Genomic DNA, 15023 nt, shown 5'->3' on the forward strand with positions numbered 1-15023 from the left:
ATCCTTATGAGGGGTGTTAGATCAAAAGACAACTGCTACTTGTGGATCCCTTTTGAAGAAGGTAATGTATCTACATGTCTCTTAACTAAAAATGAAGAGGTTAAGCTGTGGCATCAAAAATTAGGACACCTTAACCTGAAGAGCATGAAGAGAGTCATATCAGAAGAAGCCGTCAGAGGACTACCAATCTTACAGATACAGGAAGGCAATATTTGTGGTGAATGTCAGATTGGGAAGCAAACCAAAGTGTCGCACCAAAAGTTGCAACACTTGGCCACCTCTAGAGTTCTTGAGTTACTACATATGGATCTGATGGGGCCCATACAAGTTGAGAGTCTTGGAGGTAAGAAATATGTTCTTGTTATTGTTGATGACTTCTCTAGGTATACTTGGGTGAATTTCATTAGGGAAAAATCTGAGACTTTTGAAGAATTCAAAAATCTTTGTGTACAACTTCAAAAGGAGAAAGACTGTGGTATTGTAAGAATCAGAAGTGACCATGGTAAGGAGTTTGAAAACTCTAAATTTGCTGATTTTTGTGCTGCTGAAGGAATAATTCATGAATTTTCTTCACCAATTACACCTCAACAAAATGGTGTGGTTGAAAGAAAGAATAGAACCTTACAGGAATCTGCTAGAGTAATGTTGCATGCCAAAAATGTTCCTTACAAGTTCTGGGCTGAAGCCATGAATACAGCATGTTACATTCACAATAGAGTAACATTAAGGAAAGGTACTGCTACAACATTGTATGAACTATGGAAGAATAGGAAGCCTACTGTGAAGTACTTCCATGTGTTTGGGTCAAAATGTTATATTTTGGCAGATAGAGAACCTAGGAGAAAATTGGATCCCAAAAGTGATGAGGGGATATTTTTAGGTTACTCAACCAACAGCAGAGCATACAGGGTTTTTAACTCCAGAACAAGAACTATGATGGAATCAATTAATGTTGTTGTTGATGACAGTGATACAACAAGTGCAGATCCAGCTGAAGAGACAGATGTCATAACACCTGTCCCAACACCTGATGATGATCAAACTGAACCTGAACCTGATCAACATTCTGAGTCTACTACAGAGGTTCCTAGACCAAACAAGGGACCATCTACTAGAACACAGAAGAATCATCCTCTGGAACTTGTCATTGGAAATCCAAATCAAGGAATTGCAACAAGAAGATCAAAAGAAGCAATTTCCAATTCATGCTTCATATCAAAGATTGAACCAAAGAATGTTGAAGAAGCTTTGACTGATGAATACTGGATCAATGCTATGCAGGAGGAACTGACTCAGTTCAAAAGAAGTGAGGTATGGGATCTAGTACCTAGACCAGATGGTATAAATGTTATTGGTACAAAGTGGGTGTACAAGAACAAAACTGATGAAAATGGTGATATTACTAGAAACAAAGCCAGACTTGTAGCACAAGGATACACCCAGATAGAAGGAGTAGATTTTGATGAGACTTTTGCTCCAGTTGCTCGCTTGGAGTCCATAAGATTACTCTTGGCTGTGGCATGCATTTTGAAATTCAAGCTATATCAAATGGATGTAAAAAGTGCATTCCTAAATGGCTATCTAAATGAAGAGGTATATGTTGAGCAACCAAAAGGGTTTGTAGATCCAAGCTTTCCTAACCATGTTTACAAACTAAAGAAAGCACTTTATGGATTGAAACAAGCCCCTAGAGCATGGTATGAAAGGTTGACTGAATTTCTTGTCAGCCATGGATACAAGAAGGGTGGAAATGATAAAACCTTGTTTGTAAGAGAAGAGAAAGGGAAGCTAATGATAGCTCAGATCTATGTGGATGATATTGTATTTGGTGGAATGTCGCGACAAATGGTGGAACACTTTGTGCATCAAATGCAATCTGAATTTGAAATGAGTCTTGTAGGTGAGCTAACTTATTTTTTAGGTCTTCAGGTCAAACAAATGGAAGACACCATATTTATCTCTCAAGAAAAATATGCAAGAAACATTGTGAAGAAATTTGGTATGGAAGGTGGTAGTCACAAAAGGACACCTGCACCTACACACTTGAAGCTTACCAAAGATGAGAAAGGGGTTGATGTGGATCAAAGTCTCTATAGAAGTATGATTGGGAGCTTACTATATCTCACAGCTAGCAGGCCTGATATCATGTTTGCAGTTGGAGTTTGTGCTAGATACCAATCTGAACCCAAGATGAGTCATCTGACTCAAGTAAAGAGGATCTTCAAATATGTCAATGGCACATGTGGCTATGGAATTCTATACTCTCATGGTAATGATTCTACCTTAATTGGATATTGTGATGCAGATTGGGCTGGAAGTGCTGATGATAGAAAGAGCACCTCTGGTGCATGTTTCTTCTTGGGAAACAATCTAGTATCTTGGTTTAGTAAGAAGCAAAATAGCGTGTCTCTATCAACAGCTGAGGCAGAATATATAGCAGCTGGGAGTAGTTGCTCTCAATTGTTATGGATGAGACAAATGTTGAAAGAGTATAGTGTGGAGCAAGATGTCATGACACTTTACTGTGACAATCTTAGTGCTATAAACATTTCTAAAAATCCTATTCAACATAGTAGGACTAAGCACATTGATATACGTCATCATTTTATAAGGGAGCTTGTAGAAGAAAAAATTGTTACACTTGAGCACATTGCATCGGAAGAACAATTAGCAGACATTTTTACTAAAGCGTTGGATGCAAGTCAATTTGAAAATTTAAGAGGCAAACTTGGAATTTGCCTTTTTGAAGACAAATAGCAGTTACAGCAGGCAATGCGTGTAACTACCTCTCATCACTTTAAGTTACACGCAAATCAAGGAAGTTCTCATTCAACTTCCCACAACCTCCATCAACCACAATCATTACTCCTCATTCATTCTCTCTCTCACGCTCAAAAACTATCCATCTTCCGCATCAACATTTCTCCAACCTTGTCTTTTCTCAGAAAACTTCAATTCCAAATCATGTCGAACTCTGTCAAATCTTCACCAACAAAGTCAGATGCTACTCCATCACTACAAAAGGTGGTAATCGATGCTGTTCCTCTAACCACCATACCTTCCACAAGTCCAACGATGAGGAGAAAATCAGTTGCGAAGAAGGAAAAATTATCACGAACGAGCATAAATCCTTCATCTCCCTCCTCTTCAATTAAGAAAACGAAGAAGAAGAGCAAGAAATCGCGAACTGAATCGAGAAGAAGTTTTACAATGTCTGAACTGCATGTTGATCCACTTCCATCGAGTAGTGTTGCTACTCCTGTCGTAAAAGCTGCAGAGGTTAATGTTGACACATCTGGTAAGAACTCACTTAATCAAAACTCTGATGCTCCAAATTCTGTTGAAACCCTAGGTTTAGAGAAACCTACTGTGTCTGAAAATTTGGGGAAAAGTGTTCCTAACTCCCCTGTTGCTGATGATGATAATATTGGTGCTTCTACTGAGACCAATAATCCTGTTGCTAATGAGTCCATTAAGAAAACTGCTCCTGAGACTCATGTTGCGCCGAATGTTGCAACACATGGCGCTGCGCCAAATGTGGTGCCAGATGTTACCACATCTTTGGCACAAGAGAACCTTGTGGACTATTCTGAGTCTGATGAGAGTCCCCCACCTAAGAATACTGATAAAGAAGCTGGTTCTGATAAAGTTGTGAATGAAACTCCTGAGGTGATAATTGTTAATGAAAATGAAACTACTGTTAGTGATAAGGGCATTCCTGCACATTCTGAAGCTAGTGTGGCTAGGAGGACTAGAAGTAGGGTTAATAAAGGTGTAGAGACTGCTAGTACACCCAAACCCTCTAAGGCTGGAAAGGCTACTGGTAAAAAGCCTGTGTATGGACCTCCAAAACCTGTCAGTAAAGTGATCCCTAGGTCAGAGACCAAGAAAAGAAAAGCTCCTCCAACAAGTGATTCTGATTTTGAACCTGAGACAGATGTTGCTGCATCTGGCAGCACATCCAGGAAGAGTATAGGAAGGAAGAAGATCCCTCAAACTGTTCCCTATGCTCCTTTGGATAATGTTTCATTCCATCTGGAAAATGGGTCTGCAAGATGGAAGTTTGTATATCATAGAAGGTTAGCTCTGGAAAGAAATTTGAAAGCTGATATTCTTGAATGTCCTAGTGTTGTAGAAGCTCTTGAGTATGCAGGTTTGATGAAAACTGTGGTTGGTTTGGACAAGTGCTATGACAGGCTTGTGAAGGAATTTCTGATTAATGTGGCTGCAGACTGTAATGATCCAAAAAGCCCTGAATATAGGCAAGTTTTTGTACGAGGAAAGTGTGTTCAATTCTCTCCAACTGTGATCAACCAATATTTGCAAAGGGATTCTGAAGAAGTGGCTCCTCTGAAAGCCACAGATAATGAAATCTGCAAGGTCCTCACTGGAGGAAGAGTTAAAGTATGGCCAAGCAAGGCTAAGTTGTCTGCAACTTCCCTCTCTCCATTTTATGCTGTTTTAAATAGGATTGCTGCCCATAATTGGGTGCCTACAACCCACTCAGGTGATATTGCAAGAGGATTGGGTAAGTTCATTTATGCTGTGGGTACCAAGGCCAATTTTGACTATGGAGCTTATTTCTTTCAAGAAACTTTAAGCCATGCCCTGACTTATGCTGTTGAGAAGCCAGTTGCTCTCCCTACTCTGCTATGCAATATAATACTCGAGCAACACTCAGATATTTTGAGAAGTACTGATGTTCCTTGTCAAAGGAAAGGGGTGTTGGTGATTGAGCAGAGGCTGCTGGATGGGACAAATGCTGCAGCAGGTGTTGGCACATCTGTCCAGGGTGGTGTACTTTCAAGGAAACAGATGATTGCTGATCTTACTGAAACTAGCAGAGCTCTTGAGGCCAGGAAGTTGAAAATTGACCGTGTGATTGAGGCACTCAAGGCTGAGGAAGCTGCTGAGATGGCTGAGGGTGAGCCAAATGGACAAGAAGGAGAAGAGGCTAGTGAGTCTGAGGATGGTTCTGAGGATGTGATGGAGGACTCTGATGAAAGTTCTTCAATCTAATTTCTGATGTTTTCCTTATATTTGTTTCTGATGTACTTTTGGTGTTTCTTTTGTTATTCCTTTATGGGTTAGGCCCTGAATTTCTAGCACCTGTGTGTGCTCTATGGTCTGTAATAACTGCACACTGATATTCTCTATGCTCTGGTACACTATGATTTCCTATTCATGATGTTTGTCTAAATTGTGGCTAAAAAGGGGGAGTAGTGTGTGTGTGTGACAAGTGTGTGGTCAGATGTTCTCACATCTGGATCTGGTGACTGTGTTTGCATGAAATTGTTCGTATGCTCGTATTGAGGGGGAGTGTGAGTAATATGCATGTACTGAGGGGGAGTAGTGAATATTCTTTCTCTATCTGGTGTGTGTATGTATGAATTCAGGGGGAGTGCGAGTGATATTATCTCTTGATCGCCTGAATGTTTGATGACAAATGTTGTGCCAAGTGTTATGGCACCTGACTATTGAGTCCACTATCCACTATGACTGAGAATTTATTTTTCTCAGATGTTTATGGGAATTTATTTTTCCCTGTTGTTCTTATACTGAAGGAATGCGCCTTAAACTATTAGGAGTTTATTTCTCCTATTTCTAAGCATCTACTATTGGGAGTTTATTTCTCCCTTGTGTTGTTCCATGAGGCTAGATGTTTTGTTCCGCTGTTGCATTGCCTCTGATACTACTTAATTCTTCTGGAAGTAGTTTTTATTATGTGTTACTTTCTTTCCTAGTTGTGTGATCATGTTGACTCGAAGGAAAGGTAATACTATATCTCTCTATATACTGGTCTAATATTGTTTTAGCCAAAATTTGCCAAAGGGGGAGATTGTTGGGTTTTTGTATATTGGCTACATTTTGCAAAAACATATTTTAGCCAAGTGTTGAGACAAGTGTGCTGACCCCAAGTGTTGTGACAAATGTTGTTACACTTTGGAACAACACCTGACTCTGTTCTGCGCGCGCCAGCTGGATGTTATTATTTTCTACTCAATCTTTTGAAGATCTGTTTGAAGAATTATGTCAAGGTTTCTTACAGAGGAAGGCGCACGTGTTTAATGTGTTTCATGAGGCAGCTAAACCCTAGTTTTATTTTCCAAAGGAATTATATTTTTGGAAAATATATTTTTGCGGTTTCAAAAATATAAACTATTGGTTTCAAAAATATATCACTACTGCCGCAATTCTAGAAGCCCTAATTTTGTCTTGAAGCCCAAGTCGTTCTACTACTATAAATACGAAGGCAAGCATATGGTTTCAAGCATCTAAAATCGTGTATTACAAAGCGTGTGTTTTTAGGGATTTTAGAGTGTTAATTGTGAGCCTATCTTGTGTCTCATTGATGCAAGCTTAGGACCTGAGTGTTATTGAGTTGTAAGTGTGAACTTCTCCTAAGCTTTGAAGTACGGAGATTGTTCTATTGTGTTGTGTGGTTTACTCGCAAGCTTTTAAGCAAGAGTGAATCCTAGTTTCTTAGGAGTGTGTCTCCACCTGTTGTGATTGTGTAATTGAGTAGCAGCGCTGTCTGTGTTGCTAAGGTGGGAATTGGGACGGGGTCTCATATCTAGGAGTTCCTAGGTAGAAGGGTCATTGGGTAGTGATTAAGTGAGAAGTTGTAAACGGGTGAGTTTAGCTTCGAAGTAATACTGCTGATAGTGGACTTCATTCCTGGATTGGTATCCCCCAGAGTAGGCTTTAGGCTGAACTGGGTTAACAACTCTCGTGTGTTATTTACTTTACTGTTTGTATTGTTTTATGTTATTTGCTCTGTTTATAGACAAGTGTTGGCGCACCAGTGACAACATCTGTCTACAACAGACAAGTGTTGCTACACCTTGAGCAACACCTGTCCACTGTGTGCCAGGAATTTCAATTATTAAAAAAATTATAAATGAGTGATGTGTATATATGGGGCTCACTTAAGTACTCAAAAATGAGTAGCTCCATTGTGAATGCTATTAAGGGCACAAGTTTATGGATTATATGCAAAAGAGTTGCAAATTTATTTTCGGTGTTCCATGAGCCAAACATGAGTTCTACTAAATTACTTTTAATTTAACTAATGATATAACCATAAGGTCATAAACTGCAAAATGAAGTTAATTAAATGTCAAGTTTAATTATTATTATTTTTTACATTTTTTACACCCTTCGTCTCCATAGATAGATGCTAGTTAATTTATTAATAGAGTATTAGATAAAGAAAGAGGCTAGTTTATATATATAAAAACTTACTATTTGAGGTCTTAAAGAGTGCTCCAAGAGCACTAGTTAGCATTTGTCTTTATATATATATATATATATACCCAAAGTTTTTTTTTTTTTTTGAGGTACCCATATAGCCAAGAATGAGCTCTACTAAATTGCTTGTTTTTTAAATAAGATAGTTGTTGAAATATGCCTTGAAATCTCAGTTACAATAAGTCAGGAAAAATCTGGTGTGAATCTGTCTGCTGCGCGATGCGCAGGAAAGCTGCGCGAGGCGCAGACTTGTTTTGTTTTCAGGATTTTGGTTTCTGCCTCCTGCGCGAGGCGCAGCGCGTGACCAGAATTTTGCATCTTTGCAAATTTTGTGAAAAAATATATTTTCTTGGAGGACATTCTGACTTGGATTTGTTTTATTTTAAAACAGATTTGTTACTAATTTTTTGGCATATATTTTTCTATAAATAAGGAGTGCTTTATTCATAGAAAAATTGAGAAAGAGAGCAACTTAAGGGAGCAACAATGTAGGGTTTTCAATTAGGATTTGCCGCCGACACAAGGCTAGGGTTTTAGAGAGAAACAAGAGGGGTTGTCTCTTGGTATAACTCTAGGGTTGGGCAAAGGGGATTGATTACACTTTGGGAAACACTTATCAAATTGAGTCTCTTGGCCACGGGAAGAGATTCGGGTTTTGGGTAGAATTAGGATTAATTCTTGTAACTCAATTGAGAATTTCTTTGTAAAGTTACTCTTTAATATAGTGGAACGGAGGGGCTGCTCTCTCCCCCAGACTAGGTCATTATTGGACCGAACTGGGTAAACAAATTATCGTGTTCTTTCTTCTCATTTATCTTGTTTATCGGTTATTATTATTATTGCTTATTCCACTTAATTCATTGGTTGTCGTTCTATTGCTCCACACATCAAGTTCTTTTATTGGTGTGATTTTATAGACGAATTCACAACAATAGGATTACTAAATTTCTTGTTAATAATGGGATAATCGAAGGAACATTAATTGCAAAATGAAGTTAAACGCCAATTTTTCAAAAACAAAAAGTTTGTTACACTCCCCACATCTATAAAATATAAGTAAACAACTTAATGCGAGTTATTAGTTTATTCAGAAGCTAAGTGATAAATCTAGGTGAAGATTGTAGCAATTGTTAATGATGAACAAGGCACACTTCCATCTTTTCTTCATTTTGCTTATTCTCCTTGCTTCTGGTAAGTCTTATATACATTTGGCATTAAAACATATAACAATAATTGGTGCATACAATCATAATTATAAGTGCATAGTTGTAAAATGAAAATAATAATAATAATAACAATAATAATAATAATAATAATAATAATAATAATAATAAAAATAAAGTGATGTACTTATCACTTCCTTCAACCTATATATTTTCAACCTTATATGTTGATCCTTCGTCAACCAATTTTTTTATCTTTGAAACCAAACTATTTCCCAAAGTAGCAAGAATCTTATCACACTGGATGATCAAAGTAAAAAAAAGGGAAAAAGTCAATAAAAAAAAAACATCGATAGAGATTTTGTGAAAATGTGAGAAGTATATCAAGATAGTACATCACATTTTCATCAACAAACAACATATTCATAGACGTAACCTCAGTTTGGTTTGTATTTGTCTGTTACATTACACACATGAACAATTCGAACTTTCAACTTTAGATTTGCTTTTTCAGCTACTATAGCAGACACGTGAGGGTAGATATGAGCTATGGTTTGAAAGAGTAATTTGTTTTAACTAAAAATTAAACTCAATAGAAATGTAATTAAGTCAATAATGTATACACTCTTCGTATTTTTTTGTGTGACTAAATTATAAACTCTTTATTGTTTCTATGAAAACGGTTGACATTTAAATGAGATAAATGTTGAAAGAGAATCCAACTATGTTCATCTTCATTGTCATTAAGGAATGTTATAGTAATATAGAAAAGTGTAACATCTTGTGACATCAATTTTTTGGATAATTGGAGAGGTATAATTCAATAATAATGTAGAAAATTGTAACATCTTGTGACATCAATTTTTGGATAATTGGAGAAGCATAATTCTTTATTATTTATTATGAGATTGATATAATATAAAAAAAAATAGAGATGAGAATGATATAATATAAGGAAGTGATGTGGCATTATTGTGTGATTTAATTGGATGTAAGTGGATGATGTGGATTAGGGTTAAGATGGATAGTAGGAGAACTATCTAGGAATTATATATATAGATAAGTGCATAGTTGTACATAGAAATAATTAATATGTAAATAAGATTTTTCTTTTTTTTTTGACAAAATGTAAATAATATTTTTCTACTAAATGTAAATAATGAAATTTGTTCAATTAAATTGTGTTGGTTAAAATATTTGTTCAATCAATTAATGCAGAGATGGTGGTACAAACCGAGGAATCAGATTGTGATAATTTTGATTGTAATTTCAATTGTATTGCTGTTGGATGGAATTCTGGATCGTGCGAGGGATTTCCCATTAAAAGTTGCTTATGCTTGTCAGTGAGAATTCAATAGCTCCGCTCATTATGAGTGCTTGAGTAGAGAACCTTTTCATTTTTCAAAAGAAATTGAGGTCTCAATTACTATAATTTTGACGTATAAATGTTTGATTATGTCACAATTATTGAAATGGGTGCATAAATTTTTTTGTTTTCACTCCAAAAGTATAGGAATGAAGATCTCAATGTTTTTTTGGGGGATGAAGATTATATTAATGAAAATGAAAATAATGATATTGAAATGAAAAGAATTGTTTCAACGTGAGATACTTGTATTGCTTGCTTTTGTGTGATACACTATTAGTACAATTTATAAGCATAAGCCAACGGTACTATTATATATAAATAAGGGAATATCATAAGTGTGGCTTTATGACTATTATTTGGCTAAGTATAAAACCAACTGTACTAATATATATACCCTTATAATCATTTGTGTGTCATGTTTTATTATGTTTAATCTAAAATTTCTTTAAGTGGCATCAGTTTATGTCTAGTTGCTTAGGCATTTTAGAATGGTTTGAGCCAGCTAGCGGCAATTATAATTATAATGATATTTTTGTTCTGCATTCGTGATGTATTTTCAATTAAAAAAAATAGTGAAATTGCACCATTTTTGTTTTAGATTATATATTTAACTACATTTATTATTCTTTTCACTAAAAGATATTCTAAATTGTTGATTGAAAATGAACTACAATCACATAAAACAAAGTAAATCGAATTAAGGCAGGCTTGGGTGTGTGCCGTGGTATTTTCAGGGATATATAGTTATGTGGTTATTTTTTGTTGTTTTTGTTAAGAATCTTAGTGTTACTTATGCTTTTGAGGTTGAAATTGTTGGGGTGATGTTGGCTATAGATTGCTAATAGGAAAGGGTGGAATTTACTTTGCATTGAGACAAATTCTATTTTGGTTCCTGATGCTTTTAGAAATCCTTGTATGATTTCTTGGATCCATCATAGTCGTTGGTTAAATTATGTTGAGCTCGTAAAGCATATGTTTTTTTTCATTACCTTGCATATTTATAGGAAGGCAATCGGTGCGTTGATACGTATTGTTAGTTTGTTACATTTTATTTTATCTAATCTAATCTATATAAGAAATATAATTGTTCTGGATAAGTCTACATTACCCTTGCTTAAGGTGCTGCCATGTGTCCAAAATGAGGGTAATCGAGTCCAAAAATTTGATGATTGAACAAGAAGTACACTTCTTTTCAAATGAAACTAAGCCATATAAGCCATTTGGAGCATTTGTGAGTGAAAAAGTGTTTTATGTAACCGGATTTTACATTGTAACTAAGCCGTATAAGCCATGGACATTGTATAATCAAAAAGGACGGTTTTGAATTTACAAAGGAAAAGGTCACTTTTGTCATATTCCCAAACAACTCAAATCACAACTTCAGATCTTTATCTCACTTCACACTCCAACACTGACAATTTCACCTCTTTCTCTCTTTTTCTCAACAACTTCACCTCTTTCTCTCTTTTTTTGCTTGGAAAGATTTTGGTTTATGTCCCCCTTCTCTTTTTATTCCGCGCCCTTTTGCTTAAAAAAAAAATACAAGTTTGTTGAGCACCGCAAGCAAACAGGTTATACTATGTTCCACAAACCAATTAGATAGTAGACCAACAGTAATACCAGACCTGGAGCGAGAACAAGCCACTTGCGGACCAACTACACGCCACAATGGGATCTCTCACCAATGCCGGTAACGACTCAATGGCGCGAGAAACAAAACTAGTTATAGTCATAGACCCGAGACAACCGGACAAAGCATCATGAGATGCAACCACGAATGCGATAATGGCAAGAAAACAGCACACCCAACATATAATCAATCCTATAGCAATTCTTGCAATCCAAATACTGTCATAAATGTGCACGCCAGCTGCCATCTATATAGACGCGTCATTATTTAGAGGTCAAGGTACCCGCTTCACAACTTCCGCGCTTTAAAACAAAAACAACGTTGCAAATCTAACAAAAAGATTTTAATGTTTTGCTTAAAAATTAATAAAGTGGGTGTAAATTATTAGCAACTTGGATGTACATATCATTTAATGAAACTTATACTATCCTTCAACTTACATATTTTAAATAATTAATATTATTTATTTTTAGTCCAATTAAAAAAGGAGCACATTTTAGAACCAAAAAAAAAAAAGAGCACATTTCATTATAAAAAAAAAAAAAGAGCACATTTCATTATCAAAAAAAAAAGTGCACATTCCTATTTACACCTATATATTTTTAGGTGAATATATAAATAAACAACCATATATATTTATGGACCAATTAATATTTAGAGAAAGAGTGACACTTCAGCAAGCTATGATTATATGCAAAACGGTGCAAAAGAGTTGCAAATTTATTTTGGGCGGGTGTTCCATGAGCCAAACATGAGTTCTAGTACTAATTACGTTTAACTAGTGCTATAGCCATAAGGACATACTGTAAACTGCAAAATGAAGTTAATTAAATGCTAGTTAATTTATTAATACAGTGTTATATATATATATATATATATATATATATATATATATATATATATGAGTTCCATATAGCAAAGATTTTTTTTTTTTGAGGTACCCATATAGCCAAAAATGAGCTCTACTAAAAAAATAGTGAAATTGCATCATTTTTTAATATATTTAACTAAATTTATTATTCTTTTCACTAAAATATATTCTAAATTGTTGATTGAAAATGAACTACGATCACATAAAATAAAGTAAACCGAATTAAGGCAGACTTGGCTGCGTGCCGTGGTATATTCTGAATACTTCAATATAGTCGTATTCAAATTTATAGGAATATACAATTTGTCTAATTAATTGATATATAGTTCATCATTATCGCCTTCGTGGTTGTTTTCTTGACGTTATATCGCCTTCGTGGTTGTATCTCATAATGCAAGCTTTCCATTGGATACATTCTAGCTTTCCACTAGAAACATTCTAGACTAAATAATTGGACGAAAAATTAGTTTCGAGACCTTTTAGAATGTTTTAATATTTAGAGACCTAACTATTTATTACGTAATTCTTATTATATACTTGGAAGTTAGAGTATTCATGTAGAAGAGTTGCTTATATTTCGGGTATTCCATGAGCCAAACAGCTCAACTAAATTGCTTTATTTACTAATGCCATAACCAAAGAAACACAAACTCCAAAATGAATTTAAACGCCAATTTTTCAAAAAATAAATTAAATGATTTTTTATATCCTCCACATCTATAAATAGATAACTCGATGCGAGTTATTTAATTAAGATTGTAATAGATTTAGCTTCTTAAAAAAAGAAGAAGATTATAATAGATTTAGGTGAAGATTGTTGTAAGTGGTAATTATGAATAAGGCACGTTTTGGATTGTTCTTCATTTTGTTTATTCTCCTTGCTTGTCGTAAGTCTTATATATTTTGCATACTACAATAGTTATTTTTGACATAAAGGCATTACAACATATAATAATCATTGGTGCATACAATCATATTTATTACTATTTTATAAATAGTAATAATAAATTTTATTAATTAAAAGATATGGTCCACTATATTTATTAATTATTTAAATGAATTTGAAAAACATATTATGATACTCTTGTCAAAGATCATGATGATAAACGCGTTGGTCAATTTTTTTTTGGTACGTAGTACAAAGCTTCTTTGAATTGCTTTTCAATGAATTTTACACCTCAATTTTACACGTTGGAAATTTTACTGATTTTGTAGATGGTATACAAACTTTGATTTTGAAGATGATTTAGAAGATGATTATGTATACCATCTTAAAGTCAGCATCATGTTTTTGTGCAAAAAATAAAAGGCCTAATTGTTAACAAATGAAAAATAATTTGGATGCATATAATTTTTTTTATTAAGGATACATATAATTAGTCAGGCGCGTGCATCATCATGATCTTTGGTAAGAGTATCATAATTTGTATTTCAAATTCATTTAAATAATTAATAAACATAGTGGATCATATCTTTTAATCACAAAAGTTGATTATTACTATTTTTGAAATACATTAAGTGGAATACTAGTTAATTAAATGCACCTTAAAATGTGCCCTTAGGACACAAGTTAGTGGAGCCCAAAAACATATATAACAATAATTGGTGCATACAATCATAACTATAAGTGCATAACATAGAAATAATTAATATGTAAATTTTTTTTTTTACTAAATAATGAAATTTGTTCAATTAAGTTGTGTTGGTTAAATTATTTGTTCAATCAATTATTGCAGAGATGATGGTACAAACTGATGGATCGGTCTGTGATCATCAGGATTGTTTTTTCAACTGTGTTGCTGATGGATGGTTTTTTGGATTGTGCAAAGGAATTCCCAAAAGTTGCCACTGCATGGTGGTGAGAATTAAATAGCTCCGCTCATTTGCATATGAGTGTTTAAGTAGAGATCCTCTGCATTTTCCAAAAGAAATAATGGTCTCAATTACTATAAATTTGACGTATAAATGTTCGATTATGTCATAATTATTGAAATGTGTGCATAACTTTTCTTTATTCACTCCAAAAGTATAGTAATGAAGATCTCAATGTTTTTGCAGTTTCACTACACTTTAGCTACTATATACTCCTTGGGTTCAGTTTCTCTGATTCAGGAGTATATACCCCTTATAATCATTTGTGTGTCATGTTTTATTTTATTTTAATCTAAAATTTCTTCAAGTGGCATTAATTTATGTCTAGTTGCTTAGGTGTTTTAAATTGGTTTGAGCTAGCTAGCGCCAATTATTATTATACTTTTGTTCGGCATTTGTGATGTATTTTCAATATAAAAAATTGGTTCCTAGGAGAAAGAGGCCCTAGTAGTCCAGAGTTCGGGACGAGTTCTGGCATCAAGTGATTTCAGTTCTTTCCCAAATGTAGTTGCGGGGGATCGGATCCATCGTAATTTTTGGTTAAATTATGTTGAGCTTGCAAAGCCTATGTTTTTTCCTTACCATGCATATTCATAGGGAATGCAATTAGTGTATTGATGGTATTGCTATTTTTAGATTGCAAATTCAAGACTCTCATTGGTGTGACATTATTCCTAAACAGGGATTGCGATTTGCTGCAGTAAATAAGTTCGCAGTTTTAAATCTTGGCCGTTAATTATTAATTGGAAGAGTGCTCGCGGTTCGATTTGGATCGGTTTTGAGACAAAAAGTCATCCGATCTAAAGTTAAAATTACAAGCGGTTTGGTTCAGTTTTAAATGACTAATTAAAAAAAAACAATTGATCC

General features: G+C 34.6%; 2 long non-coding RNA genes across 2 annotated transcripts; both read left to right on the forward strand.

The window, feature by feature from the left end:
• Positions 1–8225: 8225 nt before the first annotated feature.
• Positions 8226–10380, forward strand: LOC123917927. The gene is made up of 2 exons (XR_006812636.1): positions 8226–8442; positions 9633–10380. It is a non-coding gene; the product is annotated as an uncharacterized LOC123917927 (long non-coding RNA).
• A 2525-nt stretch (positions 10381–12905) lies between these two features.
• On the forward strand, positions 12906–14473 carry LOC123917922. The gene is made up of 2 exons (XR_006812631.1): positions 12906–13171; positions 14021–14473. It is a non-coding gene; the product is annotated as an uncharacterized LOC123917922 (long non-coding RNA).
• The last annotated feature ends 550 nt before the right edge of the window (positions 14474–15023 follow it).

This window comes from Trifolium pratense, linkage group LG3 (assembly GCF_020283565.1).
Source record: "Trifolium pratense cultivar HEN17-A07 linkage group LG3, ARS_RC_1.1, whole genome shotgun sequence".
Taxonomy (NCBI): Eukaryota; Viridiplantae; Streptophyta; class Magnoliopsida; order Fabales; family Fabaceae; genus Trifolium; species Trifolium pratense.